General features: G+C 55.7%; 1 protein-coding gene across 1 annotated transcript in view; it reads left to right on the top strand.

Annotated features, from left to right (window-relative positions):
• The first annotated feature begins 17611 nt into the window (after positions 1 to 17611).
• FAM163B (family with sequence similarity 163 member B) overlaps positions 17612 to 18360 on the top strand; it is a 30636-nt gene continuing 29887 nt past the window's right edge. The window contains exon 1 of the mRNA XM_044778451.2: positions 17612 to 17943. The gene's annotated coding sequence lies outside the window, so the exon portion shown is untranslated. The remainder of the gene's footprint in view (positions 17944 to 18360) is intronic.

The following is an 18360-nucleotide window of genomic DNA, read 5'->3' on the forward strand; positions in this document are numbered from 1 at the left end:
ATCAAGTTTGCAGAAAGTTCCAGGCCTCCCCAGGCCCGCGAGGGAGGTTCTTTCTGCCTCACTGCGGCCATGCCGTCCTGCAAAGCTAGACTGGGCAGCAGAAAGAAAGACGCAACAGAAGGCCAGGGGACCCTCCTCCTCGGCTGCACGCAGAGCGGAGCCCTCACCCCGACCCGCAGGCCCAGGCGGGCGAGAGCCCAGTGCAGAAACCACTGGGGTATGGGGCGTGCCACTCTGCCGGAACTGACACCAAAGTTGCTGTTCTCGGCGGGGCGCAGCTGTCTGCCCCGTCCCGCGCTGGGTCCCCTTTCCCAGACGGGCGGTACAGAGCGGGGGCGAGATAAGGGGTGAATGAACTAATGAACGAGGGGGTGACGCCACAGGCACCCTCCTGGACCTAAGGAAAGTTGATGGGCCGCAGAAGCAGGCCCTGTGGGGCCAGGAGGTCACAGCCACCAAGGCCGGAGAGAACTGGGAGCCCAGGGAGGTCCTGCGGCCCACACCTCCTGGAGCACAGGGGGCACTTGGGGGAAGCTGAGAGGACCGTGTTCCTGTGGTTCCGGCCACCGGGATGTCAGGCTTCAGCATCCATCCCAAGGCCCCTTAGGCAAGCCTGCCTTGCAGGATGACAGTGAGCACAGGCCAGGGACCATGTGAGACCAGGTTCTGAAGACCCCACCCCAGGGGGCACCGTCCACATCCTCCAAATTCTTTCCCACGCCCCTCATTTGTGCCACGATAGCCGGCATCTGGCATTCGAGACCATGACATACCATGGACATTCACCCCCAGGGTCAGGGAGGGGCCACAGCGAGGGGCGAGATGACTCCTTAGGCGGGCACCCGTTTTCCCCGTGTATACGATGAGAAAAGTTAGCAGATTCAAAGTGGGGGTGACGGACTCCAGGGCACGTCCAGCTTTGGGAAAGCCCCCAGCCATCCAGGCAGCTCCGCTGGGAGAGGGGAAGAACGAGCAGTGGGTGCCCCTCTGGGCAGGGGAGACCCCAAGGCCCTCATCGGGCAGAGCCAGGGTCAGAGTCTGTGTTTGAACCCCGCCCCTGCTGAGCCCGGCTGGGCATCCTTGTAGAAGCACTTTGCCCCCAGACCCCCGCCCCATCTGGAGATTGACGAGTTGGGTGACAACAGGAATTTATCCCTCTGGCTCCCTTCAATCCAGCGGTTCTGGGGAGTGAGAGGAGGTGAGGCCTGGGAGCCAGGGCCCAGGATCGGGGTCCGGAGCCCCAGGACAGAGCGTCAGCCCTGACCGTGGCATCGGGCGGCTCAGGGCACCTCCCGCCTCCGTTCCTCTCTGGATGCGGTAGGATCCGCAGTCTCTGGAAGTGCCCGGGGGGAAGGCCTGCACGGCTCTTCGTAAACAGCAGAGTGCATATACACGTGTTTATTTTTAACAGGCTTCAAAAGGCATCCTCTTTCTCCAGCTCAGAACTGGGCTGGAACGCCGGCCTTCCTATCACGTTTGACGAAACTGATTCGGCTGATTTCAGAAATACTAATTACCGAGAACTAGTAATTAAAAGAAATAGGAAGTATGTTCACACCCTGCCCTTCACCTGCTTTGTTTTGTCACCCCTGCCAGCCTTGGGGGGGCAGGACTGGGACCATCCTCAGTCTCAGAGAGGCAGTTAGGCAGCGCGCTGGAGGTGCTGGAGGTCAAGGCCCCTAAAGTGGGCTCTTAGCCGGGGTGGGGGGGGCGGGGGGTGGGCGCCTGTGCTTGGAGGGAGCCAAGGTCAGGGAAATTCCACTGGAGTCAGGAGGAAGGGCCGGATGCTCCGATGAGAAATGCAACCAGGGAGAAAAGCTGGGGAGGCTCGGGCTGGGGGCGGGAGGGAGCCCGTCCAATCAGACGGCCTCAGCCGCGATGTGCCGCTCCTTGCATTAATGGATTTTTAAAAACAGGCAATCTGAGCCTGTGGTGAGGAAGCGGTGCTCGCTGTCCCTGCCCTGGCCAGGTCGGGGGAGACACCTGGCTGCTCCGGCGCCTTCTGGACACCACGGGTGCTGGGTTGGCCAGCCCTGGGAGGGGGAGGGGGGCGCTCGGCCCCTCTGCTCCACCCCCTGCCACCTGGTTCTGCTCTGATGTTTCCAGTGCCATTTGCCCTCCCAAGGTGGGAGGGGGCTGAGGGTGGCACCCGGATGTCCCTGCCACCCTGTCAGGAAATAACCACTGCTGGCTGCTCAACGCCTGGCTCTCCTCCAAGGCGCTTCGACGGCTGACCTCATTTGGAACCAATTTCGGCGTTTTAATAAGCCCTTTGCTGTTCTGCATCTCTCTGACACTGTCATCCGCGCTCGCCGTAATCCCCCATCGCCTCTGCCACGTGAGGCCGGCTCCGGCTGGCTCCCCAACGCCCGCAATGGAGCAAGTGGGGGCACTGAAGCTGGACTGGGGACCTGAGCCAGACAGGCCAGGCTGCTACCCGGGGAACACGGGGCGGCTGCAGCCAGTGCCCCTCGGCCTAGGGAGATGCTCGAGGCAGGAAAAATCCAGCAATCTGGCTGGTGGAATCACGGAAACCAGGCTGAGGAGGGCTGACTAAGGGCTGCTGGGAGACGGAGAGCCACCCCAGGATGACGCATCTCCCTGGGGAGCTCGGGGCAGCTCCTTCCCGTCCCTCTGTCGTCCTGAGCAGGGTCGGCTGTAATGTGAGGTTTAAGAAGCACGCCCTCACCAGTAACCCCCTCACAGCGGGTTCTCCCCTGAGGATGAGGCCTCGCCCACTCTCCCGTGTCTGCTCATAAACACAAGTGGTCCCGAGACTAGGGACACACACTCAAGGCTTGAGATGCCTGGGGCCCAGGAGCCAAGTGGGGCAGCCACAGCATGAGGGCCAGGGGCACACAGCCGCCCAGAATACCCCAGGGCCATCTCAGCTCCTCCCCCTGCTGACTCCCTTCCTGGTACTGGGTACCTGGCAGCCTGATCCTTCGGACTTGCCCCCGCCTCCGTAAGCCTCAGCCAAGGAAAGGTGGCTCTGGCCCCAAGGTCATAGTGGCCCCCGGCCCACCCCTACCCACTATGCCCACTTTGGGGCTGGGCAGATCTGGAGATCAGATCAGAGAGACACTGCAGGCCATGCCTGGCAGGCTCTGTGCAGCCCCCACCGGCCTCAGCACCAACGGCATCTGAAGCCTCGACTGGGGCGCAGGCTGTGCAGAGGGTACGGGGAGCACGGCCGGGGGAGCCTGTCCCTGGACGTTTAGATCATCGTCACTGTCAGGGACGTGGTTCCTGCCCCCGTGGGGGTGACAGAGGTGGAAAGAGGCAGGGGCCCACCCCCTCACCTCTCGGTGCCTGGTTTCCTCATCTTGCGGGGGGAGAGTGGTGGCTGCACCGTCGCGGGCGGGCTGGGCCGTGGGCACAGCACCTGCGCTCAGTCGGGGCTCGAGTGCCACTCTGTTCTTATTATCACAGTGCAAACAGGAGCGAAATATGTGACACAGAGAGCATAAGGCCTGGAATCTCGTGCTCAAAAAGTGACCACTACGAACAGCTCGGTGCATAATCTTTAGGATTTCTTTTTACCATTTAGAAAATTTTTCTAAATTTTGTTCACTACTTAACATTTATTTGTCTATTACATAACACAAAATTGAGCATCTTAACCATTTTCCAGGGCACAGTTCAGCGGCGTGAAGCACATTCTCATTGTGGTGCAACCACCCCACCATCCAGCTCCAGGACTTTCTCATCTTCCCAGACTGAAGCTCTGTCCCCATGAAACCCTGATCCCCGGCCCCTCCCACAGCCCCGGCACCACCATCCTATTTCCTATCTCTCTGGTCTGACTCCTCTAGGGCCTTCGCATGAGTGGGGTCACTTTGTCCTTCTGTCTGGCTTATTTCACTTCGCATCATGTCCTCCAGCTTCATCCGTGTGGTTGTGTGCGTCAGGATTTCCCTCCTTTTTAAGGCTGAATAATATTCCACTGTGTGGATGGACCGCATCTTGTTTACCCATCACCCACTGACGGACATTTGGCTCTTGTGAATATGCTACTATGAACGTCGACGTACAAATGTCTGTTCAAGTCTCTGTTTTCAGCTCTTTTCGGTCTATACCCAGGAGAGGAATCGCTGGATCACAGGGCAATCGTGTTTAATTTCTTGAGGAACCATCACTATTTTCTTAAATGGCCTCCTCTCAGCTATTTTCCCACCAGCCTGTCCACTTCCATTTTGGACACGTCGACTGCCAGCACACCCAGCGCTGCCATGTTCCTTTGGATGACCCTCAGTTTTCCGTTGTATGACTTGTTCTAATTTACTTAACCAGCTCTCTGTTGGTAAATACTTGGGTTGTTGGCTTTTTAATTTAAACTAGTGGTAGCGGTGGGGCAACGAATGCTCATGGACGTATATACATGCCCACGCATGTACACACCCTCGCACACCCGTGCCTGTGGTCCCTTAGGATAGATCCCTAGGAGTGGAGCCTTGGGGCCGAAGGCGGTCAGGCTTCCTGATTGAAGTCAGTGCCCAGGTTCACAGGCTTTCTTCAGGGAGAACGTTCAGCCACTGGCCACTCTGCCGCCCGCCGGAGGCCAGACCACCTCCGCAGAACAAACAGCTTCTTACAGGTAAGCAGGTTTCGACCTTGTTGACGGGCCAAATTCGCTATTGGATGAGGCAGCCGCCCTCCAGCTACAATCAAATGCATCACAAACATAAACGCAAATTCAATAAAGCCCAAGGCTCGCCATCTGCTTTCCAAAGATGAGACTTTGGAAACGAGCAGGTCTCCGTGCCTGGGGGCCTGTGACATTCACGTGGTAAGAAGGGGGACAGCGATCTGGACACCCTGATCCAATTGTCCCACCGCTGATCGAGTTACAGAGAGACTTGCCCAACGACACGCTGGGGAAAAGGCGGATTAAGACGACTAGGACAGAGATGAGCTGCCGCACGTAGGAGGCGAGGAGGTGGCGTGAGCTGGAGCAGGTATGCATGGGGACATCTTTCTCCGCGGCACTTGGTCAACATCTAGAGGGACAGGATGTCTTGGTAGGGCTGGCTGTGGGCTGAGTGTCACTGCCAAAGGGCCGTTTTGTCCCTGGACAGCAGGTCCGCATTTGAAGTCCCCTAGCATGGCGGGACCACTGAGGTCATTGTGTGGTCCTCCCAGGGGCCCGTCAAGGAGCACATCTCATGAGTCCCTGGTGCTAAACTCCTGTCTAGTCTGCTCGGTTATCTCCCCGAGCCCGCCTCCTCTGTTGCCATTGGCACTGCTCCAGCGCGGAGGGAGCCTTTTGAACCAAAACTTCAACCGCCTTCACCGCATTTGGACAAAGAGAAGCTTTGGGCAGCTTGAGGGGCAAAGGGGAACCCCAGGTAAACCGGCATCTCCGTCGGGGAGTAGATGTCACCGTCTCTGGCTCAGAGAAACGCCCCAAAAGTCACCAACGACTTTCGTCTGTAATTTTTATTATTTTGGTTGTGTGGTCTCAGGATGTAACAGATCCCAGTTTTAGTCTCAGTCCAAGAGCATCATCCAGAACGAAAGGATGCTGCGGCCTCTCGGCAGCTGGTACTCGATGCACAGGACGTGCTGACGCGGCGCCTGCCCTGGACAGAGGGCTGTTGGGCGTCCGGGGCAAACTGCCCTTCGGGGTGCGCTTAACAACATCCTGGGGCTTCAGTCAAATGGGAAACTAAGCATCTTCCCCCCAGAAAACCTACCAAGTGCCAGAAAGATGTTTTTAAAAGAAAAAAATTTGTCACAGAATTGGTTTAAAACAATGAAAAAGAGTCTTTTCAGGGGATCAGAATTCTGTAGGAATCACAGAAAGATGCAAAGAAACAAAATCAGGGGAAACCCACATCCCAAAAGCTGCTCCGAGAGGACGGGTACAGATGCAGCTCGAGGCCCCCACATCCAGAGCCATGAAGATAAGGGACAGGACAATGGTCAGGGCGGTTCCTTGAGATTAAGGCTGAGAGTGGCCACCACAGCAGGACAGTGACCAGGGAACCACTGACCCTCGGTGAAAGCTAGGGACCCCAATCCAAGGGAGCAACTCCCCGCCCACCTCGCCGGGACACACGGACCTCCCCGTCTTCCGTCAGAGGCTTGGAAGCAGACAGAGCAGCCGCAGACAGATGAATAGGGATTCTAAGCAGAAACAGGCCCGCTGCCCTCAGGACCGAGCATGGGAGGAAGAGAGGCCCCGGGAAAGAGAGCCGGCATCTCAGGAACAGAAACGCCAACATCCAGGGAAGCAGCATTGACTGAGTCAACAGAGGGAGACTTCAAGAGAAGTATAATGACTATCTTTAGAGAGATAAGAGGGGTTATCGTGTTCATGAAGCAAGAATGGGCTTTTGTATTAAAGAACTAATTAGAGATCTTAGAAATTTAAAATAGACAGGCTAAAAGCAGGAGGGAGACATCTGAGGAGCAAATCAGAGAGCTGAAAGATCAGGCCAGGCCCTGCCTGAGGAACTCATCTTAAAGGGCAAAGTGATGGGAGATATAGGTGAAGTGGGGGAGCTCGGGATGGCTCAGAGGCCCAAGGCATCTAACGGATACCTCAAAGTGGAGTAGGCAAGACCAAGGGAGGAAACGGCCAAATGGCCCAGAGCCACAGAAGGACATCCTCTTAGTCTCAAAGAACTCACCAGGGGTCGAGCAGAGCAAGTGACCACAGCCCATCCTAGACACGTGGTGGGACGTTTCCAGATCTCCAGAAACAGTGAAGATCCTGACGCTCCCAGAGAGAGAGCAAGAGAGAATGAGAGAGCAAAAGCGAGAACAGAGTGGGGGGGGGCGGGGGGGACGGGACAGGGGATGACCTGCGGAGGAGTATGATCCACGTCAGTCATCTTCTTAATAACAACACAAAGTGAGAGGAGACACGGATCTCTCCTTCAAAGTTCTGAGAGATGTTATGAAATCTTTCCTTCCAAACCCAGCATTCTGGTTTGTGAGTGAAATAAAAACATTCAAACATGAGAGGAGTTTTACCGCTACCCCTCTTTCTGAAAGAATCACCCAAGGGTATAGTCTAACAAAACAAAGATCTTAACCCAAGAGAGAGGAAGACAAAGGGGAGAAGAAGTGATGGGGAGATAAAATCTAGTAGGCTATAGGCTGAGGTCTGGGTGATTTTGTTGCTCTCAGGAACAGGATCTATCGTCCTCTTGTGTCATGAAATAGTTCAAACATAAGAAAAATACAGAGAAAGAGGGACACTATGAATATTCATGTGCTCACCACCCAGGTCTTCTCTGTGTTTATTGTGTCATATTTGCTTTAGTTTTAAAACATAAATAGATATCACAGGTTCAGTTAAGCCCCCTTTGTACCTCTCCTCAAATTAAATCGATTTTTCATCATATATCTAATTGGGTTACGGTAATGAGGACAAAAACATTGATTTTTTAAAGTGTTTATTTTGTATCTGGCCAACTTGCTGAACTCGTAATTGTCCTAATAAATCTTCATTGGGTTCGCCTGAATCTGCAGAGCGGAATTTTCCGAGTGTCAGTGAGCAGCCCTGGTTCAGCCCTCTGCTTCAGGATCCGCGTCTCTGACGGCCGTTTCTGTCCTGCACACTCGCCAGGCCTCCCGGGCGGCGGGGGACGCGGGGCTGGGGGGCTGCACAGCTCGGCTCGTCCCTGAGCGCTGCCTGTGTCCCCGCCCGCAGGCCGCCTGCTGAAGACTGTCTCAGCACACTTTGATGGGCCAGCCAGGGTCTCTCCGTGTCTTTGCGGTCAGCAGTAGGTGTGGACTGACCAGCGGCCGCTGCAGCCCCCTCAGGACGCCCCTCAGCTCTCCCTGCCTTTCTGATCTACAGAGCCGTGGTTCCCACACTTTTTGGCTTGAGACCCCTTTAATCTCCTAAAAATTATTGAAGACCCTAAAGAGCTTATGTAAAGATAAATAAAGAAAACCTAAAGAAATACAGATAAAAACCAGGCTGCTTGATGGGAAGAAATCATAATGTTGTAAAGACTGTACTCTCTCCTATCGATTCTAATAAACATACCTTTTGCGTTTGAACGTCTCTGAAACGAGATATACTTTACAATCAAGGGCATATCACAGCTTAACTGGCAGAATTTTTTTTCCTTTCTAGTAGTAAATGCAATCATGATTTTTCTTAAAAGAGATTTAATTTGTGCTTTACGTATCTCAGCTCCTTTATTTTTTACACCAACCCTATGAGTGGTATTGGTGTTAGTATTGCCCCATTTACAGGTGAAGAAGCAGAGGCACAGAGAAGTCAAGCAACTTGTCCAAGGGCACACAGCTGAGGGAGTGGCAGAGCTGGGATTTGAACCCAGGCCTCCTGGTCCTGAAGTCTCTGCCATGCGGCTCTACCTCTCCAAGTGTCAAGCTTCTTCAAATTACTCTATAATTCAATCCAGTCTTGATCGAAGTCCCCAAAGGATCCCCAACCTCACAAGTTCATTATATGGATCATTCAGAAGAGAAATGAGAACGTTTTGACGGCAAGATAAAAGAACGTTGAGAGGCGCCCCGCACGTCTGGGTGACAGTGGTTCCACGGAGCCGTGAAAATTGTATCTGCTACATGCTGGTGAAGGGACAGGCGACAGATCAACAGACCAGCCAAAGACCCAGACAGACCCCTGCATCTATGGAACATGATTTGTGGCCGAATGTGATTTGCAGTTTAATAGGAAACAGGTGACAATTGGCCATTCAAGTGTCAAAACAAAATAAAAACAAAAATAGGTAAACTTCTAATTCATAGCCACAAAAAACCTAGATGGGTTAAAAACTACACATAGAAATCAAAATTGCACAAACAGTAAGGAAAATATCGTGGACCTTTATCAGCCTCGCAGAAGTCCCAAAGGAAAAGCTCAACAGCTGTACCCCCCATGAAAACCGTCAGCGTCAGCACGATGACAGAACCTGAACCAAGGTGAAGACAGACACCAGCCTGGAAGGAAATATTTGCAACCCATAAAACAGATGAAGAATTCATATCCTGAATATATAAAGAGCATCTACAGATCAATATGAAGCCACAAAGACTCAGGAATGGAAAACATGGGCAAATGCTGTGAGCAGATGTGTGAAAGGATTCTTAATCTCATCAGCAGGCAGGAAAAGTCAAGGTCAGCCTGCAAGGTATAGTTTTCTACCAACAAATCAGAAGAAATTGTACAGAGTAATGACATCCAGTATTGGTGAGGATGCAGGGAGCCAGTCCTTGTCCAGTGTGGCTGGGAGGAGGGCACATCGGACTGGGTCCCAGAGGGAAAACGCCAGGTCACTGAGATTAGAATGCTCTAGGAGGGTTTAATAAAGGGGCTTTTCTGAAGAAGTGGGCAAGGTGAAGTGTGGTACCCAGGTGTGGTTCCCACTCGAAGGCCTGAAGGGATGGGGCCCAAGGAGAGAGCTCGGTCAGAGGAGGGGGACGTGACATGGAGAGATACAACCCCACTGACACAGCCCCGCAGAGAGGAGGCCAGGGGTCTACGCCCGACCTGACCTCTCTCCCCTTTGGCCTCCACTCACCTCCTGTGGGAGCCCCTATTGGCCAAGCCAGGACGGCACAGGAGACTGTCGCTGACGTCCATGCGGGAAGCAGCTACTGTTCGCTTTCTCGTCCACTCTCATGGGCTGCACGCCACTACATGTAAAGGGGGCCCTGGGTGGGGGGATCTCAGTGCCAGGTTTCAGGGGAGGGGACTGACATTCAGCCCAAGCACGGCCCACCCCAGCCAGAGCCCCGACACCTGGCCCATGGGGTGGGAGCCCCCTGAGAGCGTCCCCAACGGAGGCACAGGCTTGGGGGCTGCAAAATGCTGGTCCTGGCTCCTCCAAGGGAGAATTGGGCATCTCGCAAATGCCACAGGGTCTCAGAGCACGCGAAGGCCCCGTGTGAAACACAAGCCACTATTCTGTTTGTCTTGTGGCCACATAACTCCCCCAAACTCTCACCAAAACAGAACAGAGCAAAGCAAACGAGGTGGGTGCAGTGGGGAGGCTGGCAGGTGTCGGCAGCCTACGGTGCTGCGTGTGATTATAGTACCTTGACGAGGACAGTGGCCAGGGAGTCCCTTCCCCTACGCGGGAGCCACCATACACCCTAGGCTTTGAGAAGGGGGGCGTGGAGGGTGTGGTGGGGCAGGAACCACCAACAGGGAGAGCTCTCTCCCCCTGACAAGGTCATCCCCCTCTATAACATGCGCCCCTCATTTCAGGGTGATGATGCATCAGTGACGAGACCCAGGATGGTGGTGGAAGGCACAGGAGGGCAGGCTCCATGGCTGGCCCTTCCCCCATCACGTTTGCTGATGCTGCTGAGAGCAGATCGATAGTGTGGAGACCGGCCTGGGCTGGGAGCTGCACACTGATTGGCCCTGGTTTGGAGGCGCAGGGCCACCCCATTTCTGCACCTCATGCTAACGAGCCTCCAGATGTTCTCCCCAGAGCCTCGGGCGCCACTGCTCCCCGCCCCCAGCCTCTGGAGCCAGAGCGTTGCCAAGGGGAAGACGGAGAATGCAAAGGCCTTTCCATAGCCCAGAGAAAGAGGGAGGGCCTGCGGGCGGGGCTGTGGAGGGGTGCACCCAAGGCTACAGGGTGGCCAGTGGGCAAGGCCATGGGCAGGGGGCCAAGGGGGAAATGCCAGCCCCCCTCCAGGCTCCATCAGAGGCAGAGAGGCCCTCTGGTCAAAGCCCCCCTATCCGCCCCCTCAGGATGCGTGAAGCCAGCAGGACTGGGCCTCCAGAGACCGGCACCCAGCCCCCAGGCCAGACCCCCGGGAGGAAGAGGTGGGAGTTGGTGCGAGCACAGCCCTTGCTGCCAGGACGGCCCCAGCCTTTTCTTCCAGCTGTGTTCACGGAGCATCAGTGCTGGGTCGGCCTAACCTGGGGGAGCCGAGGATCACCTCACCCTTACCCCACAAGGTCAGCAGAATTGTGTAGCTCAGAACTGCACATGGGGAAACTGAGGCTTGGAGAGGCTGAGCAAAGGGCCTGTGTTCACCCACATAGTAAGCAGGGCCAGGATAGAGCCCCGTTCTGTCCCCCTCCGAGCCCGTATCTGCCCACCATGCTTCCCAGGGCACTGGGGGCTTTGCGGTGTGGCCACCACCAGATCTATATCCCCAGGTCCAAATTCTGGACCAGTGCAGCCTGCAGGCCGGACTCTGTCATAGGCACAGAGGAGGCGACAGCAAATCCATTCGATGGTCAATTCTGAGAGGGCAGGCTGGGCATGTCCTGTTTACCCCTGTATCCCAGCACACATCACTGGGCCTGCACACAGTAGGTGTTCAATGAATAAGTCAGTCTGACTCAGCCTCTGTACTTATGCTCAAATAGAGTTAAACAATTGCAGAAAAGATGATGTTAGAATTTTGATCAAAGTGTTAAGTGAGCACAGAAAGGATGAGGACCTTGACCCTCCTGGTGTCTTGGAGGCTGCAGCATTCGAACTGGGCCTTGTAGGGTGCATAGGAGTTCGTCAGATGGGGTTGGGTAGAAGGAACATCTCTGGGAGAGGGACCTGCAAAGGCAGTGAGATGTGAAAGTAAACCATACACTGGGGAGGGCCAGTCCTGGGGTGTGGCTGACCTAAGGCCTGGAGAGGGGCAGGGGTCCAGCCTGCATTGACAGCTGAGGTTGCCCTCCATCCAGGAGGTGAAGCGGGGCAGCCAGCGGGGTTTGTGCCAGGGAGGGGCTCTCTGGCGTCTGTGGCTGTGAGAGAGCTCAGGACACGTGTGGGATGGACTAGGGAGAGAGCAGCTCCCCTTAGGGGTCTTGCAGGGGCTGAGCGTCCCCAGGACAGGGGGCTGAGACCGGCTCTGCCCTTCCTCTCTGGGGAGCCCAGTGAGGGGATAGGGGCTCTGGGCCAGGAGTCACCCCTGAGCTCATTGACCCGATACCCTGCCAGTCACGTGCCCCTTGCTGCCACATTTCCTCATCACCCAACAGGAAGAATCACCATCCCAGCGTCTCAGAGTGGGCATCTGGGGCAGAGGGAAGCTCTGCCACCCCCGGGCCTGGGTGCTGAAAATCTAGGACCAGCGCAGAGCCTCAAGCAAATGCTTTCTCATGTGGAAGGTCTTTCCTTCATTCAACCAACAGCTGCTGTGGCTGGCAGGGGGAGGTGGTGAACAAGAGAGACAAAGCTCTGCCCTCGTGGATCTCCCATCCCAGTGCAGGGGGCAGAGGGCAAACGAGTCAACAGTGAGATGGTGCCGGGAAGCAGGGCCATGAAGAAAATGCACAGGTGCTGGACAGAGAGGGACCGGGCGGGGAGGCTGAGGATGAAATTTGTCCTCCAGGCTTCTTTGGGGGACTACAAGGGGGTCATGCATCGCTCCCCACTTTGCCATGCGGAGACTGACTCCGGGCAGTGGGAATATTCGCTGGAACCCAGACCATAGCTGCTGCTCTTTGGGCCGACCCAGGCCACCCGGAGGAGGGGTTCAGGCAGCGGCAAGGCCAGGGCAGGAGGGAGACTTGGCACCCACGCCTCACCCCTGTACCCCCCACCCCAGAACACTGGCCTCGGCCTTGGTCTGCCGTGCTCATCTCTGCTTGCCGGCTGTTCTGCCCCTTTCTCTCCTCCCATGCCCTCCTTCCTGCTCACCCCCGATCCAAATCTGCCATCGTCAGCCAGGGCACCGGGGGCTGGTGGCAGTGATGGATTCTGACAGGAGAGCAAGGCCGAGTCCATGTGTTCAGTTTTTGTGCCCAGAGAAGGTCGTAAGCTGTAGGGCCTTGGGCGGCAGAAGGGCACACGACATCTTCTCAAAGACTGTCCCGAGGGGAGGAAGCGCTCTCTCTCTGCTGCAGTGAAAGGGCTCCAGCCTCACACGACATCTTGTTGTTGGGTCATGATGTTTGCAAGTGTCAGTCACAGCGGGTATTCCATCTTCATCGTCTTATTGAGATGAGCAGTAGACAGCATCCTGCGCCAGTCCGTGCTAATAGAAGCAGACGGGTTATGGGAGATCGTTTTAATTTTAGCTTTGCATAGTCCAAACAGGCACTGCTTTACTTTTATCTCCTATTTTTTAGCAGGCCAGACGGAGGGGAGCAGAGGCCGTGCTCAGTGTGGACTCCGGAGTGAGACGGGTCCTGGCCACGGCGCAGCGTCGGCAGGCCATTCCCCTTCCGCACATCTCAGGTTCTCTACTGTAAAATGGGTAAAATAGAAGAATCGTTCTTGTCCCACAGGGCTGTCAGGAGAGCTAAAAGATAAACCCTCCATAAATCGTGGTGACCACAGGACAGTGCCGGGTCTGGCTCCACCTGACTCGGGGGACCCTGTCTCGTCAACCACCGGCAAGCTCTCCCGCCTCTGAGCTCCCAGATTACAGGGCCTTTCACCTTTGTCTCTGCAACCACAGTGGGTGGCACGTGAATGAGTGAATGAATGAATGAATGATTGAACTAATGCACTACCTGGATTCGCTCCAGCTGGGGGAAGCGGTTTGCCTGGAAAAGTAAAGATCAGATCATGAGAGCTCCAGTTGATGCCTCTCCAAAGGAGCAAACCCCTGAAATGGAGGAAACCACGCGTCACCCTCCCCCACCTTGTCAGGACTTGTCAGGATGAACTGTGATCCACGTAAGGAGCCCCGAGGGACCCTTGACTGATTCCGAGCACCTCACTCAGCACCGTCTCCTCCTCATCCATCATCCTTGAAGATTCTTAAAGAATGCACATATCAAGCTTGCTGTCACAACGTTTTAAAATGTTGCAGTAATTAAAAACCATCAGTAATTTCTGTTCAAACAGACGAGACTGTCTTTCCAAACCAGGGCAACGGGAACACCCACATGCCACGTGTGTGCCCGAACCCTCACATGCACACCCACACGCCCGCCCACTCTCGTCCCCCGGCACGCCTGGCTGTCTAACCCCGTCGTTCTCCCTCTCTCTTGCACACTTTGATGCCTCGTTATTCTCCTGGTCACGTCCGAAAGATGCCCAATCGCAGGCCCTTGATCTAGGACATGAGCACACTCTGCCTAGCCAACGTCACGCAGTAATCGCCGTGTCGGGGCTTTGCCCATCTCTCAAGATTGAAAAAAAATTCATCCATTCTCGAAATGGGCTTGACCTGGACAGACGATTTGGAATTGAGTAGACACAGGTTCATGGACATAAAAGGACCCACCACGGGGCCCCTTCAATCAGCGGCAACACCCCTCAGCAGTCCAGACTGGGAAAAGAAAATTCAGTGACCAAACAGAGGTTAATTTAGCAGTCGCCCCCAGGCACGGGCAGTTTCCATAAGTACACACTGGTGGAAACAGCAGCCCCTTCAGGCCTTTGGCCCAGTGCCTGTTGGGGAGAGGAGAACTTAGAAGACTCAAGATGGGGCTCCTTTCGGCGCCCTGAGACCCACCGGGCAGCTGAACTAGAGGCCGGGGAATCGGGGTGCCCACTCTGAGTGGCCATCAGTAGCTCCTTCTGAATTCTCATGGACATCCCAGGCTGGAAGGGTCCCCTGGGGCCAGCTCAGCCAGCTCGTCTCTGACGTGAGTGGCTGGCCAGCCACTACTTGGACTCGTCTGAGGATGGTGAACTCACCCCCTCCTGAAGGTTCCCAGAAAGAGAATTGGAAAGGCTGTCTGCTGTTACTCTCCAGATCCTGGCAGAAACTTTACTCTTCAAGTCCTTGGCTCATCCTTCTCCCAGCAGATGAGGCTCGGGGCAGAAACAGCAGCTGGGTGCATACCCTTCGGTCCCAAGAGCTTAATTCACTGCATCTGAATTTATGTGTGGCTGTGGTTAGAAGGTTGCGATCCCCTCATCACTACTATTGTTCTTCCCTCTAGGTCAGGTCATCGAGCACGTGCATTTGCAGAGCCCTAGGGAGAAAAGATGCTGGTCGAGCCCCGGCCCCTCTCCTAGGGACTGCCCACATCTGCCCCCAAGACACGTATGGACGTGAAGATACAGCACCGGGCCCATCTTACAAAAGCCCCATCAGCGCTCAGTGGAAAACGAACCCCTATCAACTGCCACGGGTGTTCCGGTATGTTGGGGTTTTTCAACCAACTTGGCCATCTGTTGGATTTGAGTTATGTCCATGAGGCTCCATATTGTGGAAAGATGCTGGTGATGGGGACATCGTAGCCACCGTAGCCTGAAGTTGCCACGCAACTGAAAGCATATTGTACTGGAAGGAACAGCAGTAGGGTGGCGTGAAGCGGTTCCTCCCGCCCCCGAGCCTGTTTTGCCAACCTGAGAGAACTGTGTGTGGCTCTAGCCCTTTTTTGCATGCATCAGGAGAACGTGCTATTTAAGGAAACCTGGTGGTGAATTGTTTCTATAAAGTCAGACCAGTGACTCCTCATTTTCCCCCCTATTTTTTTACTTTTGGAAATGGGTTTTGCTTAAAATCAGGTCACGTTTTGGTCACACAAAGAACAAGTCTGGTGGTGACCATCGGGGCATCGTTATTCAAATGAAATCTGTTCAGTGCAGCCACCACTTTGCTGGCTGTGTGACTGTGGGTAAGCACTTCACCCCTCTGTTACCATCCGTAAAGTGAGGCTAAGAGATGCACCCACCCTACATTGTGGGGAATATTCAGTCCTGGTTTAAATAAAATGGGCTCGGGCTACATCATCACAAGCACCAAGGGCCCAGCTCTCTGCACAGCACGGGAAAGAAACCAGCGCTTCACAAGGTCAGGAGCTCTGGAGCCTGAGCTGACTCCGGAGGTCTGCAGCTGCCTGGACCCACAGGGACGACATCCTGCAGAGTGTGAATGAAAAGTAGAGGGGAGAAGTGGAGGGCCACGGAGCTGGACGGTGAAGAGAGCGTTTGGCAGTGATGCTCCTCTTAAAATTCTTGGCACACATTTGCCAGGATCCAAGCAATCTTGAAATAAAAAAAACCTAGTTGCTCAGTTGTCATAATGGGGATTTTGACTGAAAATGTTGATTTAAAGGATTTTTGTCCCAACTCCTAGGGCGTGGATTGGCTGGCTGGTTTGTGTCTCTCTCCTGGCTTTCCCTCTCTCTCTCTCTCTCTCTCTGTCTCCTTATATGGAATTCCTATTAATGTTTCCATCGTTTTTCCCAGGTTGGGGAGAACGTGGAAAATCTGGAAGGAGGGTATTGGGAGCACGTGTTGGGGAGTCAGTCCAACTCAACTCCAGTCTGCCGCTCTGAGGTCTAAACTCTTCGCCTGCGAACTTGGGGTGACAACAGTGTCTGCCTCAGGGGCTGTGGAGAGAACCAAGACAATGCCGCCAAGGTGTTTAGCCTTGCGTCTAGAGACTATTAAGCACATAACGAGTGATGTTTATCATGCCTGGTGGAAGCAGGGACTGCCTACAGTTAATTAATGAATCAAGCACAGCCGCCGGTCCCTTAGGAAATGAGGCAGGTGACGTTTAATTATCCTGCTTGGAAGGGACAGAGGTCCTCGGCAGGCACCGGCTCTTCCCATTAGTTAAGAAGAACGAGCTACTTGTCTGGTTTGTTATAAGGAAACTCTCCACTGTCAAAATGGCTTGAATAGCTCTGGGCAACTGGGCAGTGAGCTTTGCTAGGAGACCCAGTGGGGGGTTGGAGGGGTGCAGGCTGGACGTTTGGATTCTGTCTGTTTGGTTTGTAGCACTCGCCCTCTTGGCTCTAAGCAAGTTCATACCCTTCTGTCCTCAGCTCGTCTGTAAGGTGAGATTGGACTCCGAGCAGGTCACTTTATCCCCCTCTGTCTGTCCTCAGTCTTCTCATCTCTAGAGTGGGGGTGAAGTAACAGGGTCTAGCTTCTCAAAGAGAACTTAAGTGTCAATAAAACAAACATTCACATAGCACTTTCAACGTGCCAGACACGGTTCTGACGTTTTACGTATTCTAACTCAAAGCCTTTTAATTCCAGACCTCTCTTGGTCCCAGGTCCCTGTGGCTGCAGCCTGCTCTCGAGTATCTGCAGTAACAGAGGTCACTCACGGCCCCTTAGAGCATCTCTTCAGGTGGAGGGACATTTTGACGGAGAGTTCTCCCTGGTATCCAGCCCAGATCCGCCTCGCTTTCACGCCTGGCCATTGGGCCTAACTGGATGCTTTGGGGTCCCAAGGAAGAGGTGTGCTCCTTTCCACTATTGATGCCCCGAGAGATTCAAAGGCAGCTTCTGAGCCCCAAACACCCCTAGCCCGGAGCAGAGCGAGCTCTGCCCCTCCTCTCACTCGCTCTGTGGTTGCTAACCAAGGGAATGGAAACAGATCGTGATAAAGGGGAGCATTTATTAAGCGCTCATGGTGTGCCAGGCCCCCAGCCGTCGTTGAATTCCATTCTCACACCAACCTCACAGGCACTGCTGGGGCCCATTTTGAAGGTGAGGACCTGAGTCGCCCAGAGGAAGGGACTTGTCCCAAGGTCGCACTGTTGACAAGCAGCAGCAGCTTCGGCCTGACTCCAAATCCCAACGCTGTGGAAACGAGGAGCGCCAGGAAAGCAGGGGAAGAGCAACCAGAGCCCCGCAGGGCGCGGAGCAGGGGGTTGGGGGAGACGCCCCCCCGGCCGGGGAAGGAGGTCGCGCAGCCTCGGCCGGAGCGGACGAGCCGTCAGCACCAGGGACAGCTCCCGGGCCGCTCCCCGCCGCCCCCGACGACGGCGCGCGCGCTCCCCGCCGGCTCGGGTGCGCGCCCTCCCCGCCAGCGCGCGCCCCGCGCCCGGGACTGGGCTGGAGCCGCGCGCGTGCCGCTCGCACGGAGCCAGCCTGGTCGTCCGGAGCCGTGGCCGCAGCGGGAGCTGGCAGGGGGCTCCCGCCTGGGCACGCAGTCGCCTCCCGCGGACCTCCGGGGCCTCTCCAGCGCCCGCCTCGCCCGCCCGGCCCCAGCAGCGCCGCAGCCGTGGCCTGGGCATGAGCGGCCGCTACTAGCTGCGCCCTGCCCGGGACGGACGCCGGACCGCCCCGTCACGTGCGCCCAAGTCCTCGGCCGGCCGGGGCAGCGCCGTTCCCATGGTTCAAGGTAAGGGCCGAGCGGGCGCGCGGGTCACGAGGCTTGAGGGCAGAGGACGCAGGCGGGGAAGCCCCGGCTCAGTGCCCACCTAGTCTTGAGCGCCCGCTGCAGCCTGCCCCCGCCGCCTTGCGCCGGGTCCCTGCCCCACGCAGCTGCGGGGCCGGCGTCCCCCGTCCCGTCTCCGGCCGCCCTCAAAGAGCGCCTCTGTGGACGGAGACCGAAGTGGGCGGCGAGGGACGGAGGGAGACGCCAGGGACCCACTGTGCCAAAGGAAGCCTCGTCTCTCTCCCAGCCCGGGCTTGAGGGAAATTGGGGAGGAAAGTTTCCCAGGGGAGGTGGCCCCCATTCTTTCTGCGGCCAGGAGCTGAGACTTTTCATTTACTGAGATTTGCCTTCTGTCAGACACTTTGCCCAGTGCTTGACCTT

The sequence above is a fragment of the Equus asinus genome, chromosome 10, assembly GCF_041296235.1.
Source record: "Equus asinus isolate D_3611 breed Donkey chromosome 10, EquAss-T2T_v2, whole genome shotgun sequence".
NCBI lineage: Eukaryota > Metazoa > Chordata > Mammalia > Perissodactyla > Equidae > Equus > Equus asinus.